The sequence below is a fragment of the Gymnogyps californianus genome, chromosome 19 (assembly GCF_018139145.2).
Source record: "Gymnogyps californianus isolate 813 chromosome 19, ASM1813914v2, whole genome shotgun sequence".
Lineage (NCBI taxonomy): Eukaryota > Metazoa > Chordata > Aves > Accipitriformes > Cathartidae > Gymnogyps > Gymnogyps californianus.
Genome location: NC_059489.1, coordinates 11,360,733 through 11,373,757, shown reverse-complemented (window position 1 = coordinate 11,373,757; position 13,025 = coordinate 11,360,733). Strand labels below are relative to the sequence as shown.

At 48.6% G+C, this 13,025-nt stretch overlaps 1 protein-coding gene across 1 annotated transcript in view; it reads left to right on the top strand.

The window, feature by feature from the left end:
- TEKT3 (tektin 3) overlaps positions 1-13,025 on the top strand; it is an 84,975-nt gene that overhangs the window by 59,615 nt on the left and 12,335 nt on the right. The gene's annotated exons all lie outside the window — the stretch shown is intronic.

Below are 13,025 nucleotides of genomic sequence, written 5' to 3'. Positions count from 1 at the left end.
ACCTGTGAAAAGCCACATTTATTTTGGCATTCAAGACGCCTGTGAACATCTACCATTGTCGTGGTTTAACCCCAGCCGGCAGCTAAGCACCACGCAGCCGCTCGCTAACTCCCCCCCACCCCTGGGATGGGGGAGAGAATCGGGGAAAAAAAACCTCGTGAGTTGAGATAAAGACAGTTTAATAGGACAGAAAGGAATGAAAAACAATGATAATGATAATAATAATACGACAATAGTAATACTACAAGAATTAAACTATACAAAGCAAGTGGTGCACAATGCAATTGCTCACCACTCGTTGACCGATGCCCAGTTAGTTCCCAAGCCGCGATCCCCCCTCCCAGCCAGCTCCCCCAGTTTATATACTGGACATGATGTCACATGATATGGAATAGCTCTTTGGCCAGTTTGGGTCAGCTGTCCTGGCTGTGTCCCCTCCCAGCTCCTTGTGCCCCTCCAGCCTTCTTGCTGGCTGGGCATGAGAAGCTGAAAAATCCTTGACTTAGTATAAACACTACTTAGCAGCAACTAAAAACATCAGTGTGTTATCGACATTATTTTCCTACTAAACCCAAAACACAGCACTGTACCAGCTACTAGGAAGAAAATTAACTCTGTCCTAGCTGAAACCAGGACAACCATGCAGCCCTGTGGCAACCTGTAGCCCTGGGGGAAACCTGCATTAGGGAGGAAATGTGCATTTCGTCCTCGGTTTAAGCTTTGAATGTTGTTATGTAGAAGGAACAGAGTTGCCTTATTGCCCCGGGATGGGGTAGGAGAGCCCGGAGGCTGCGGTGCCTGAGCCTGCGACAGCATGGTCCAGCCTGGAGGCAAATGCAGTCAGTGGGACTCTTTCCTCCAGCCTCCTGCCTGATCTCTGCAGAGGGCAGGGGACCCGTGCTGGGGCAGCAAACACTGCCATAAAGCCAAGAGATGTCCCCAGGGTCCGCTCCCAGCTCGGCCTGGGAACTGCTGCTATCAGATTCACCCACTTGCAAGCAATTCCTGGTCCAGGAGTGATAACTGCATGAGAACTTTTCTGATAATTCCACAACAAACTTGTATTCACCTTGAAAAAATAGCATCTTTTGTATCAGCAGTACTTTCCCAAAAATGTTTCAAGGAGGAAAACAACTCTGGGTTTCTAATAAAGGTCTCCAACATCAGCTGAGCAAGTTTTATTTTAATTTTTCTTCTCCACAAAAGTTTCCATTGTGTCTAAAAGCCGTTTTCTGTCAAAAAAGGTTTTGATGGAAAATATTTTACTAAATCTATTTGAAGCTGATACAAAGCATTGCCAAGAAAGAGGGAATGAATAAACCCCATGGCAGCTACTTGGAGCATTAAAGGAAATATCACCCAACTTCCCAGAGCCTCGGGAGGGTGGTTGGGTGGTCCTGGTGCTGGGGCAGCGGGGCTGGGCACATCACAGCCCCCGGTAAATGTTAAGCTGATAAACAAATCCGCTTCACTCAGCTGCCAGAATACAGCCTTCAAACTAGGGTGAAGCTTTCCAAATATCGTTTGGCATGTTTTCTTTAAAGGAAGGAAGGATCTTAATTCCAGCATTCCAACCCAAAATAGACATCTCTAAGAATAGCCCTTCCCCACTGCGGGGCAGGATGCCGTCAGGAGGAAAAAGGGTCGGGGGAAACGAGAAGTGCTTTCCCTAAATAGCCAGGCTGTAATTGCGAAGTGATGGGTTTCAACTCTGGCCACGAGCGATTGCCCCCGGAGCATTCAAGCCCATTGAGGTGGCTTGGAGCTGCCAACGGCCCCTTGGATGGGGACCAGAGCGGCTCACCAGCTCCTTGGGTTGATGGAGCCGTTCCTTAGAGACCTGCCGGCCGCCCTGCAGTGGATGTGCATTGGCGTCCTCCACCCTGCTGCCGTCGGAGCCCATCGTGCGGCTGGGGAGGGTGCACACCCGCAGCGCTGCATCCCGGAGCAAGGAGAGGATGCCCCAGCCGTGCTCGGTGTGTCCTGGCAGAGAGAAGCAAAGGCATCCCATGGAAAAAATGAGGTTGGGCGGCGTGACCTACTGAAGTCTCTTCCACCGTGAGTTATCCTATGATCAGGTGCTACCAAGCTGGAAGGCTTTTGTGCGCGGCTGTGTGTGTCTGGGGTAGGGAGGACTCTTGTTCCCATCTCTTTTGGTTTAAAAAGTGCAATGCTGGAGTACCCCAGGTTCCATGAAATTCAACAAGAGATTGGATGGATGGAGTGTGTAGTCCCACCCCCTTTTCCCTAGAAAATACAGGTTTGCATCATTTGACCAGTTTTGACTTTAGTATTCCCCTTTTGGGGTCACATTTTCTATGCAAATATGAGGTTTAGAGAGGAATCTCGGCGCAAGAGATGAGTTTCTTATATAGCCTTACGACGCCAGGAACGGTGGCTTTAAGAAAAATACTAATTTTCATGGAAGTCCTAATAAAACAATAAAAACTGACAGCCAGGCAGGTCCTTCTGCCCTCATTTCCTTTCTTTCAATGCTGGCAGTGGAATTTAAAACTCACAAGTTATTAACGCCCTCAGATGCTGAGAGCTTAACATCTCCTGGAGGTGCAAGCTGCATCTTCCCAGTCCCTATATATTATACCTGTTCCTGGTACACCCCTCCAGGAGCTGTTTTTGAAGCTTTTCTCCGTGTGACGCTGGTGTCGCATTTGAATCGAGCTTTTCCCCAGAAGTCAATAACCGGACTCGGGTGATACTTAACACTAAATAGCGTAATCCCAAGTTTTTCAGGAGCTTGTGTCAGACCTTAAATATCACAATATCGGCTTTACAGAATTGCATCTTTAGTTTAAAAACAACATTTTGGGGGCTGCCATGTGCCTGGTGGAGGGTGTCATTTGTCCTAGTTCGTGGCTAGGGCAAGTGTCTCCATGCGAGCTGGTTGTGCAGACGCCCTTGGCACTCAGTGGACAGAAAAAGGTGATTTGGGGGCAGAATCACTCCCTGCTGTGATGGTATTAAAGGTCTAAGAAAGTGAATGAACTACCTCTGCTTTTATAGCCCAGCTTTACAACTGAGATGATTTATGTATTCAGGTGGGTTTGAAAAATGTTGGCCTAAAACCAGGCAAAACCTGCTGGATTTGGCCAATTACTCGCTTTGTATTTTGGGCCCTTCTCAAATAAAACTCAAGGTGGGTGTAACGAAACCACAAAAACCCAAATCTGAAAGATAGCTTGCACGAAACCCTGAAAAGCCCCCAGGAGCTGAATCTCACGGTCCGGAAAGAGGGAAAAATAATAAGGTGGAAAAATGTGAGTTCCACCAGGCTGCAAACCTGAAACCCTTCGGTGCTTGTTTGCGAAAAATCAAGCCAAGAAGCCACGCTCCTGCCAAAATTTCTGCTGCGGGAACGGCAGGTCCAGCCCGAGCTGCCTCCTTCCTGCTGCTCGCACACACCGAGGAATAAACCCTCTGCAGAGATAAGAGAAGAAAAAACCCTTCTGCTGAGATACGGCTTCAAACACGCCTCCACGAGTCCACGCCGTGTGCCCGTCAGCAGAGGAGGTCCACCTTCAACGGTGGGTCCTGGGGCTGCAGCTCTCTGCTCCGCATGCATGCAAAGGTCTCATTTTAGTGACGCAAATGGCCCTTTGGGGCATCTTTGCTCAGGTTGCCGGTGGCAAGTGTGACGCCAACCGGAGTTTGCTGTGCCAAAGGAGTAAGTGCTATCCTGGAAGCTATGCTAAGGCACATGGAAAATAAGGAGGTGATTGGTGACAGCCAGCATGGCTTCACTAAGGGCAAATTGTGCCTGACAAATTTGGTGGCCTTCTACAACAGGGTTACAGTGTTGGTGGATAAGGGAAGAGCAACTGATGTCATCTACCTGGACTTTTGCAAAGTATTTGACACTGTCCCGCATGATATCCTTGTCTCTAAATTGGAGAAGCACGGATTTGACAGGTGGAGCCCTCGGTGGATGAGGAATTGGCTGGATGGTCGCACTCAAAGAGTTGTGGTCAACGGCTCGATGTCCAAGTGGAGACCAGTGACGAGTGGCGTTCCTCAGGGGTCGGTATTGGGACCAGTGCTGTTTAACATCTTTGTCAGCAACATGGACAGTGGGATTGAGTGCACCCTCAGCACGTTTGCCAACAACACCAAGCTGTGTGGTGCGGTCCACATGCTGGAGGGAAGGGATGCCATCCAGAGGGACCTTGACAGGCTTGAGAGGTGGGCCTGTGTGAACCTCATGAAGTTCAACAAGGCCAAGTCCAAGGTCCTGCACATGGGTCAGGGCAATCCCAAGCACAAATACAGGCTGGGCGAGGAGTGGATTGAGAGCAGTTGGGTGCTGGTTGACGAGAAGCTCAACATGACCCGGCAATGTGTGTTTGCAGCCCAGAAAGCCAACTGTATCCTGGGCTGCATCAAAAGAAGCGTGACCAGCAGGTTGAGGGAGGTGATTCTCCCCCTCTACTCCGCTCTCCTGAGACCCCACCTGAAGCACTGCATCCAGCTCTGTGGCTCCCAAGATAAGAAGGACATGGACCTGTTGGAGCGAGTCCAGAGGAGGCCACAAAGATGATCAGAGGGCTGGAGCACCTCCCCTATGAAGACAGGCTGAGAGAGTTGGTGGTGTTCAGCCTCGAGAAGAGAAGGCTCTGGGCAGACCTCATAGCAGCCTTCCAGTACCTAAAGGGGCCTGCAAGAGAGCTGGAGAGGGACTTTTTACAAGGGCCTGTAGTGACAGGACCAAGGGGTAATGGCTTGAAACTGAAAGAGGGTGGTGAGGCACTGGAACAGGCTGCCCAGAGAGGTCGTGGATGCCCTATCCCTGGAAGCGTTCAAGGCCAGGGTGGATGGGGCTTTGGGCAACCTGGTCTAGGGGAAGGTGTCCCTGCCCATGGCAGGGGGGTTGGAACTAGGTGATCTTTAAGGTCCCTTCCAACCCAAACCGTTCTGTGATCCTATGATTGAAGCAGCTAAAGATTTTTGATCTTCACAATGCTCCTGCCCTTGTTTTCAGACCCAGAAGTGTGTTTGGGAAAACAAGGACATGAAAGTGCCAGGTTATGTCCTTTCATTTTTTCCCCTTTCCTGTTTTTTTTGGAATCATCTCCAGGAGATCAGTCAGTTTTACCTCCATACTCCTCCCTTGTGGATCCCCCAGGAGATAAAATAAAAAAAACAGGGCCAGCACATGCGGTGAGAGGGAGCAGAGCCATACGGCAGAGGAGTGGCCACGGCATGTACGCCCGGCTCTCACTGTCACCAAGCCGCCACCATTTTCCCCTGCTCTAAGCCCAAGTTTTATTCACCGGTGCCTCTGTTGTACTCAGGAATCTCTCTGCTCTCCTCAGCTCCTGAAAACATCCTTCCTCGCCCCCCAAGGTGGGATAACGTGGTGCTCATGGTCTCCAGCCTTGCACAAGCCCATCTGTAGGCAAAGCTGTAGCTTGCAAAGTGATAGATAAATTATTTATTTCCCAGTATTTGTACCTCTCTTCCTTATATTTTGTCCCTGAAAGTGGGCGCGAAGGGCTTCTCCAAACAAAGCACATGAACCCACACTCCTGCGCTGGGTTTTTATGGCTGCTTGGCTCAGAATAAATTTTTTTTTTGCTCTAGCCTGGAAGTCTCTTTTAAGGAGCCGCTGCCCATAGCTCCGGCCCCAGCAGATATTGCTGCTAAGCTGGCATTGCTGAGAAACCTCCCGCAGGTCTCGCTGCGCTCAGATGAGCAGTGGCCCCACTGAAAGCCCTGAGTTTTGTTACTGGTTTCTCAAGCGTTGCTGATCTCTATAGGTGCTCCGGCTCCTATAGGTGTTAGTGATTGCAGACGGTCAGGGCAAGCACATCGCGAAATCCTTTCTCAGCAAAGGGTGGGAAAATGCAGATTTCCTGGAGTACTTTTCTGGCTTTCATGATTTATTGCAAATCTCTTCTGGTTATTATTTGTGTCGTTACCTTTATCTGATTTTATCTGTTTTCATTGTTCTAAAGTGAAATCCGGGTGTTTTCTTTTGCTTCATGTGATTGATGGGCGAAGGTAGGTCGTGTTCTGGCTCGGGCTCACCAGCACCAGCGTCCCTCCTGGCCACCCTCGGGTTCATTTGTGTGATGAGTTTCTGAGTGCAGGACATCTCTGTCCAGCTCTTTCTTTCCGAGGACTGTTGGTGACACTGGGAAAGCCCAGCCTGGCGCTCAGGTCACAGGAAAAGCTGTCATGGATTGGGTGCAAAACAGCAAGCAAGAGGCTGCAGGATGCTCTTGTTAACATCAGCTATTGGTGTCTTGCTACTCGGAGGGACTTGTATCTCTGTTAGTGCCGCATGGTATCAGGCAGAAAGCATTTATGTGCAGTTTTTTTAATACAGGTTAGGAAAAAAAATGGTTGAAGTACAGAATGGGTGATGTCTACCATACAGCCAGTCTGTGTTGGGTAGGATACAAGTCCCAGCTTGCAAATCTCTGTTTAGTTGAGCAGCGAGGACTGAAGGACATGTGCAGCAGGTACGCTGCTGAGGCTCCAGCACCAGAATTGGAGCCTGTCTCCATGAGGGTGCCCTCATGATTCTCCTGTGGTGTGCGGATACCTGGCACAGCTTCTCCCGTCTGCCTTGGGGAGGTACCTGGAGGAAGGGGCTTTGGGGTCATTGTAGATCTTTTCATGCACCATTCAGTTTTCCAAAGGAATTTACCCCGGGGCAAACCCCTGGGGATGGGTTTGGCAGAGCTCCCTGCAGCTGCAGCCCAACAAATCCTACTGCGCACCCGCAGACCAACAGAGAGGTGGCTTTGGGGAATTTGTGGCAATAAGGAGTCCTGTCCTTGGGTTGGTGGTACCTGTGTGTAAAGCATGTGGGCTGCGTCTCTGGGGAGGCTGCTGATTCCCCGACTGCTCTTCACCCCACTCTGTGTCCCAGGACTGATGCAAAGCGTTTATACCTTGTATTATAATTGTGTAAGGCAAGATTCAGGAAGAAGCCATGGGATTTAGAGGAAAACTGAGAGGCTGACACATTACTTTTGGGGATGCAGGTGAAAATCCCAACTGTCGACTCAAACCCCAAACCAGCATGGCCTGTAGGTGCCTTTTGGAGCAAACCTTTATGCGGGTTCAGCGTGCAGAGACCCCAACGACTTTCATCCTCTTACCTATTAGTCTGAGCACCATTCATCTCTCCAAAACGTGCCAGAATTAACCTTTTTCTGAAGGCTGCTCAGGATACAATCAGAAAACACCTCTTGCTTAAACTGCTTGAAAATATTTGCCACTTGCAGGGGAAGAAACCCATCGATTCAACCCTGCTTCTCCATTTTCTTTAGCAGGCACTGCATCCTCCATCTGGCTAAGTGGACCACAGTGTTCCAAGGATAAAAATTGCATGTAATATGAGATAAAGTATCAGGCAAAATATTTACGTAATGAAATCTTAATGATAGTTCTAAAGGTCTGTGGCAGGGCATGGCAGAAAAGAAACGCTCCCCTTGCTGGCTTGTCACAAGGAGGACAGATGCACAACGAAAGACACTCGCAGGCGTAGGAAAAAAGAGGGTTTTATTAGGAAATTTGATCTGCCCTTTCTAGCAAAAAAAAAATCTACCAAATAATATTACGTAATTTACAGGATCTAACCTGATTCCAGCTGTCTTAATTATTTGTCAGCTTTACATGGAAATGGTTTCCCTTTGTTTTGAAGTAGTAAACATCCTCCGTAATCCTCAAACCCCAGCGGCTGCTGATCTATGGAAACCAGAGAGCGATGCTGACCTAAACCACCGAGGGCCCTGAGCGTCACAGGCTGCAGCTGGGAGTGGATCCAAATTCATCCCATACTTCACTGGCGGATCCATCTCTGGCATCCTGGCTTGGGCTGGGATAGCTATAATGGCCAGTCACAAATGTGGTAAGAAAGCCAAATTTCCTGAAAGGAAGAGACGGTTCAGAGTCAGGCTCCAATTCCAGCCTAATATTTGGCCAAGTGAGGTAGGCTGCTTTGTCGTCCTTATCCAGCAACTAAATGTAGTTGGAGTTTTTCATATCGCATATCGAAATGGCTCTTAAATACACGCATTTTATGCTTATCAGAGCTCTCAGTGGCCAAATCTGATAAAAGGAAATTTTGTCTGGAGTTAGACAATCCCTTGAGTGATCCTGAATAATAAGTGACACTGAAATGTGAAATTATTGCTTCATTTTGAGCAGAAGTAACTCTGTAGGTGATCTCTTTGCAGAAGTGTTAAAATCAGTCAAGCACAGTCTGGGTGGTGTTTTAAAATAAATTGTAGTCACTAGCACTTAGTGTGTTTTGTGTATATATGTTAGGGGCAGACCAGCCAAGGCCGCCTGTATTTTTGAAAGTTCAAATAAAAGGAACTGGTATCTAAATTGTTGGGTTTTGGCTGCAGCCCTCTGAGGTGCCCTGGGCAGATGCATGGGGATGGAGCAGGGCACGTATTCCCTCTGCTTTGTCTCATCTCTGTACTCAAGCCTGAATAGCTGGTTGTATCCTAAGCCCAATGAGGGAGAGGGCACGGGAGAAAGGATGGGGTGAGCACTCCCCACCTTCTCCCCCTGGCCTGGGGGGAGTCAGGTCACCGCACACCCACATCTCAACTTGTTTATTGAGAGTATTTTTTCCCCTGAGCTGGCTGTACCTTTCCCGACCTGGCTGTACCATGTGTATCAGAGCAGAGCCTTGCTCACGGCTCAGCCGTGGGGTATCACTGCTGCAGAAACAGAAGGGATGCACTCCGGGAGCTTAAATGCAACATCAAGTGGCTCCCGATGCTGTGCCCAGCAGGTTTGCTGCAACTATGCCTGCAAGGAACATTTGCTGCATTTGCTGAGTATTTACTGAGGTAACTGTGCGCTGGGAGATGTTTTTCTTCCCCCTGAGCTGGACAAGTGCGATAGCAGTGGGGAAGGGTACCGCAGACCTCTCCAGTGCCTCGCTAGCACTGCGCTGCACTGATGCAAGTGCTACATAGACATTTCTCTTCTGGAGCTCCAGCAGTCTCAGGGCTAGCTGGCCTGTTGGGATTATTTGGTATTATTTCCCCATGTAGGCAAGCCCAACAGCCCAGGAATCAGGGGCTTTTCTGCAGCAAAGGCTCCTCTCTGGTCGTGTCCTTCAGAGCGGCAGCAAAAGATGAGCAAGGGCTTGTGCCACGGGACGGTGCAGAGGCGCATTCCTCCTTCGTGAAAGTTTATTGGCACGGGGAAGAGTGTTTATATGACCATGGAAAGAGCACCCTGGCAGTGCTGCAAGGGGAGCTGAAAAGTGAGGAGAGATTTTTTTTTTTTCTTTCTTTCTTTTTAAAAGCAATTTCCATGAAGGTTGTTTTTTTTCCAGACGAGCTTTCTGGGCACTTCCACAACGGGACTGCATTCAGCCCTCGCTATTTCCTGAGGAGGCAGAAGCTGAGGTTGTTCCTATCGGCTCTGCAGACTTTGTGATCCTTTTGCTGTCTGTGAAATAGTAGCCTGATTACGATGACAGAGAAAAAAAAATACAATAACTCTCCCCTCCCCTTTCCAACCCAAGCCCTTGCCAAAGCAATAAAAAAACTTTCAACAATAGCCAGTCATGACATAAACCAGTCCTTGAGGAGCCTGCCAAAATTCACCTCAAGAAAGTAGGTCCAAAAATAAACACTAACCTATAAAAAGCCCCACAGACTTAAAGATAGTCTTCCCATTGTGCTAATTGCTTTCACATCTGGCTCAGAAATGAGGAGTGTATACGAGCACGGAGAGGCCACCGATAACTCACTTCAGCTAAGCACAAAAGCATGTGCGTAGCATCAATCACGCAAGCCATCTATTTCTACTCAGCAGATCTCAGATGCTGGGGCTCAATTTTAAGTTTGTGTTTAAATTGCACTGAAATAATGGAGCTGGTTGTGACGTTAATAAACAGCACGTGGTTAAATGCGTTCACGGGTGGGATATTTCAAGGCAAATATAGAGAAACTGGTTTCATTTCCCTTTTTTCCCCTTCCATCAGTTATCGGACCACAGTGCCATCAGCTCTGAACAGTTTTTGCCTGGCCACCTCCTCGGAAAGAAGTCAGCCCCCGGGGTGGTTGGAAGGTTGCACCTTTGATAGATCAAGGGCTACGGCAAGATGGGCCATACAAAGGAAAACTAGCTGGGGATGGTTTCATAAGGCCTTGTCTGTGACCCCAAAATGTGACCTTGTGTGAACTTGGTTGGAAGAACAAAACTCCTGTCGGGCTCCTGCCAGGTCCTAGGGAGCCAGAGGTGTGGTGTGATGCTCTGCATCCTCTGCTCTGGGCATGCGTTCATCTTTTTTCATGCTGATGTCTAGACCTTTTATATGACTGTGAATCAGTGGGTTTGCATAGGACTGTCTCCTACTTGCTTGTACGCCTATTTGTTTGTGTAGTTGATTGAATTTTACGGTGTGAGCAACCCCTTTGCTTGTTGGATGCAATTTAAAGCACACCTTCTCCACAGCCTTGGACTTTGCGGTGAGGCCAATATAGAGAGCAAAATCCAGACACCACCCCCCACCACCCCCCCCCAAGGCCATGGTGTATTGAAGTGGCTACAGGGAGGCTTTCCCTGAAATCACTGGGTTTTATTTCTGATAGTTCCTTGGGCACCGCTGAGAACATCACCAGTAAATTAGTACATTTTCTGAGATCACGATTGCTGTGATTACATGAGTTATCTGTGTCTTAACCTTGGGGATGTGCAGAGCAGCCTGCCCTGAGCATCTGTGGTTTGGTGGTTGTGACTCATCACAAGAGCTCAAGGAGGGATTTGTAATGATGTATTCATGCCACATTTATTGTTTGGAAAACTCAATCAAATGCTACTATGGTTAGACTGAAGAATTCATCTGCCAGTCTACTTTTTGATCTCTTTATTGGTTTCTCTCTTCGTTAAAGGACTCACGTTTGGAGGCGAAGATCACCCTAGTCTAGAGGCAATTTTCCATGCTTGATACCTCTGGAAACCAAAACTTCAAGGGTAGATTTTCAATAGGTCTGGCCTTGCTGAAGGACTAGGGGTGTTTTTGAGACAGTCGGAGTTCATCTGCCCTGGGTCAGTTAGACATCCAAGTCTGGGTATCGCTCTGTGCATCTCTTACGGGACACGGAAGAAATGCACCTTCCCTTGCACCATTTGCCTAATTCTGAGAAAAGCATCTGAGACAGTTCAGATAATGGCCTCTGGAGAGGACCTATTTCTTCCTACTGACTGTAAAGGAAAATTATTTAGGTTGCAATATCTAAATTTAGGTGAGGTGACTCCCATTCAGCACGTCCCCCATGGGCCAAACTGGGGTAAGTGGTGTCCTGTTACATGTCACATATAGCTCCTGAGCATCCTGAGCTCCGGGGCAATTTTGTGTGAGGACAGAGGTATGTCAGCGTAAAATGGCATTTGCGTCTCCACGCAGCGGGTCTCGCTGGTTCAACTCCATCTTTTTCCCCAGTGCCTTTGAGAAATTTGGTGAAACGTCTTCCTGTAGACAAGAGCTGATCCCTCAGCTCTGAGGCAGGGCTGGAGGTGGGACGTGCTCGCTCCATCAGGATGAGGGTACGAGAGGGGTGGGAATGGCCACCCCTGCCTTTGCACCAGGGAAATGAAGGGGTGGTGGGCAGGACAGGGCAGAGGTTTTGCTTTGCCTCCCCTCGCTGCAGCCTGCCCTTGTCCACTTGCAGTTGGCTCAAACGTATCCCGAGTTTATTGATAGAAAAGTCAGGGTGGAAAAGGAGATGTAAACTTCGGCAGAAAACGCAGGTTCTGGGAAAACAATCACTAACCCCCTCAAGAGTGTTAAAAAATGCACATAAAACACATACATAAGGAATGATTCACTTAGGTAACTGTCACAGATTTGTGCAAAATATTTGGACTGTTGCTCATGCCTCTTTCAGGGCAACAGGATACGTACATCACGCTTCCACCTCAGAGAAAGGAAAGGCTTCACAACACGCGTTTTTAACAGTTTTTCTATGAATAGCTCCTGTGTCAGAACTGAGCGCAGGACGGGACCGCACATACTGATGTGCTGACAACGCGAGGTGGTTTCTCAAGCCTTCGCCAACACGTGCAGACAGTCCCGGCTGCATTGCAGCATTAACTGTGGGCTGATTCTTCCCTACCTGACACTGTATTTACAAGGACTTTTTACAAGGGCATGTAGTGATAGGACGGGGGGTAATGGCTTTAAACTGAAAGAGGGTAGATTTAGATTAGATGTAAGGAAGAAGTTCTTCACTGTGAGGGCGGTGAGGCACTGGAACAGGTTGCCCAGAGAGGCTGTGGATGCCCTCTCCCTGGAAGCGTTCCAGGCCAGGCTGGATGAGGCCTTGAGCAACCTGGTCTGGTGGAAGGTGTCCCTGCCCATGGCAGGGGGGTTGGAACTAGGTGATCTTTAAGGTCCCTTCCAACCCAAACCATTCTGTGATTCTATATTTACTCCAGTACAGGCTCATGGCCATCGCAGAGGTCATCCCACCTTAAACCAGAGCAAGGGAGAGGAGTCAGGTCCTGCTGGGGCAACCTGTTGATGGACTGCATTTTTGTAGCCATTTAAGGATGCCAAGAAAGTGACTCAAATGAGTCTTTTTCCACTGGCCATGTGCAGAGATCAAAGCAGCCCAGGCCTCGCCTCAAGAGTCCTTGGCCCTCTGTGTTTTATGGTCAACTCATAATTTTCACCAGAACACGGGAAACCCAGTAAAACCCTGGAAAGTCTCATGTGTTTCCCAGCCAGATGGAGCCTGCTGCAGGACCATACGCATGCAGCTTGTCCCTAGGAGCCAGCCTTGGTTTCATAAATAGATAAAATCTTGAAGCCTGTCTGAATCCCTAAAGTAGCCCTGGGCCAGACGGGAGCGTGCACTGCCTGTGAGCATCCTTGTCCTTCGACGTGATATCATGGGATGCACCACACACAGTTTAATTTTATTTTAATGCTCCATGAATTAATGTGACTTTTGAAAATTATTCTGCTATTGAATAGACAATTGATCCCTTTCAGGCGGGTACAGTGTTTATAGGAGAGAGAGGAA